This window comes from Tachypleus tridentatus, chromosome 9, assembly GCF_004210375.1.
Source record: "Tachypleus tridentatus isolate NWPU-2018 chromosome 9, ASM421037v1, whole genome shotgun sequence".
Taxonomy (NCBI): Eukaryota; Metazoa; Arthropoda; class Merostomata; order Xiphosura; family Limulidae; genus Tachypleus; species Tachypleus tridentatus.
The window spans coordinates 99232957-99235711 of NC_134833.1; the positions used below are offsets into that span (position 1 = coordinate 99232957).

Here is a 2755-nt window from a genome sequence, read left to right on the forward strand (position 1 = left end):
TGAGATAATAATGTGAATGGCAAACAATAACGTCAGTAGCACACAAGCCATGGAAAAGAATGGCATTACATGTATAATGTTGTGTTTTTAAGTCTGTAACTGTTTTTCACATTGAGATATTTTTATACATTGAAAGTTCTTAAACTTCCAGTAAAGGTGCATTGAATAAAATCACAGAGTTATTTTAAAAAAAGGATTGCTTCACTCTATTGCACATTGTGTCCAGTCTCTTTACCATTAAATGCAGTCAGAAGTAATAAGATTTAGATTTCATACTACAAAACATTTCCTGTCAAATCTTCAATTATTCTGTGGATACTACCCAAGGGAAATTAGTGAATATGATAACACTACAAACAACAGTTATAGTGAGTGACAGGATAAGCAGCTTATAGAGTTAAAAGAAAATAGCATTATTTCAGTGGCCTTAACCCTGTAGTCTAAAAGTTTAAAATCTCCAGAATGATGAGTATTCTGACCTGTTCCTTTTATTCTGGAATAAATAACAGAAAATTTTCATTTACGGTCTTGGATGACAAAGTGTCAAGAATCATAATAATTGTCAAAACACAACATCCAATGCTCAAGAATCATTGCTATTTATAGCATAATCGAAGGTTGAAAACTCTACATCGATTTACCCTTTGATAGGACAGAGGTATATTTAGCAATGTAGGTTTAAATGGCTCAGCTAATCAAGTCACAGTCTGAAATTTTCTATAAAAAAAATCACTAATCCAGGTGTAGCATACATGCTACTCATTGCAGTAGGAATTGTGAATGTACTTATCCCTCTAATGCAGAAACTTGTTACTCCAGTCACGTGTGTTTGTTTTGTCCATTCTACCAAGCTTTTGTGAGACGTTTGCACATACAGCGGTTATTAACAACACAATATTCTTTGACAACATCCAGACTGTGTTGCCAAACACGCTTCGTTGCTCGCCGACCATTTTGTTCCTTTCAGTGCTGGTGTTTTATATAAATCTATCGGTGCTATTTTCGGATTAAATACTTTGTGAGACTATTTTTTTCTTGATATTGCTACTTTATGTTTGTTTTATGATAACATGGTATACTGCGTTGCTTATGGTTGTAAAAACGGTTAGGCATCGGGCAAAAGCTTCTTTTCGTTTCCGTGCGAGGAGAAGGAACCGGCAAGGTGGCGACAATGGGTGCGGATAGTCAATAGGAAGAACTGGACACCTTCACACCGTGCAAAGCTTTGTCAAGGTCACTTTGAACGCTCATGTTTTGTGTCGGATCCCACTGTTTTGGATTCCATGGGTTTCAAGCCAGACAGGTTGAGACTGAAAAACCATCGGCAACAGACAGGATCGTTCCCACCATCATTACTCGTGTAGAGCTGAGGACTGATCTCAGCCTGCTGCATACAGGTTCCACCCCTCTGAAGCCATCCCTTGCCATCACGAAAAGAACAAACTTAAAGGTATGTGTACAGTATAAAGTGATAAACAATATCTAGTATAATATATAATAATTTAAAAAGTACAAGTGTTTGAAGAATGTAACTAGACATACACATTTCACATTCATGAGCGTGTTTTGCATTTGTGACACCTAAAAGTCAGTGAAACATTGATTTCCTAGTCTACACAATGGACAAATCTATCCCAAATAGGGTATATTCCAAGTTTAAAAGCTATTTTTTTTATATCCCAAATAGGGTATATTCCAAGTTTAAAAGCTGGTAGATCATTCTGTACATGTTTTTGTATCATTTTTAAATATGGAAAAGTTTGAAGAATCCCATTTTTCAAATTTAACATTTCAAGATAAATTGAAATCAGACTATGTGTTGAACATGTTGAAGTAATCAAGTACATGTTATGTATTTAAAACAAAAATTGTAGACTTGTAAAAAATCAAATATAAACTCCATAACATATTTCCATAACTCATCATAATAAAATTAATCTTAATACAGTATTTTGACATTGTCATATTAAGTATAAATCTCATAAACCTCATAAAGCATGTTGTTTTAATATATAATCTTATATTTTCAGCTTTAAGAGGAAAGTGCTGATGACACAGTGCCTACTTCTGTAGAGGAAGTTGTGATTCAGCCCACCCCTGATGATGACTGCCAAGACTCTAGAGCTGACTCATTGCAGAGTGTGTCTGTTCAGACTCTTGTAAGTAGATCATGATTGTTAGATTAAACATTCATAAGTTGCAATAATTGATGTATAATTTTTTTACATTAATTTGAATCTAACCGTGAAAGAATGTTATTATTTCAATACCTAAATATAAACCTATTGTTTTAGCCTATCCCAAGTATTCCAAGAGGGTCACAGACTGGCTGGTATTCTGTTTCCAGAGGTGTACAAGTATTACTATCTGGCTTGAAGACTGTAGCAAGGCAACCCAGACAGAAAATCTTCCTACAATAGATTTTGCTTGTGATACTGGTAAGTTAGTTTGAATATGAATATGACCTTTTTATTCATGATTTAACAATATTCAATAGTCAGATTAGTCTTGTTAATATTATTTTGATTATTTATTATAAACGATTGTTGATAAACAGTACATTGTTCATATACATGTAATTCTTTCACTGATTTTTGTAGAATCATCACCTGGTGCTAAGAAGTCCTCTGTATTACAAGTGACAGATGCTGATGGTACTGATGATGTTCATATGTGTGATGATGAAGGTGCTGATTCTGACTAGAACTTGTCAAATCTGTGTCAAAAGTAACTGTTCTAGGTTCGTTCAAAGTAG

At 34.1% G+C, this 2755-nt stretch overlaps 1 long non-coding RNA gene across 1 annotated transcript; it reads left to right on the top strand.

Annotated features, from left to right (window-relative positions):
* Positions 1-1013: 1013 nt before the first annotated feature.
* Positions 1014-2432, top strand: LOC143227203 (uncharacterized). The gene is made up of 3 exons (XR_013014932.1): positions 1014-1450; positions 2031-2159; positions 2295-2432. It is a non-coding gene; the product is annotated as an uncharacterized LOC143227203 (long non-coding RNA).
* Positions 2433-2755: the final 323 nt, after the last annotated feature.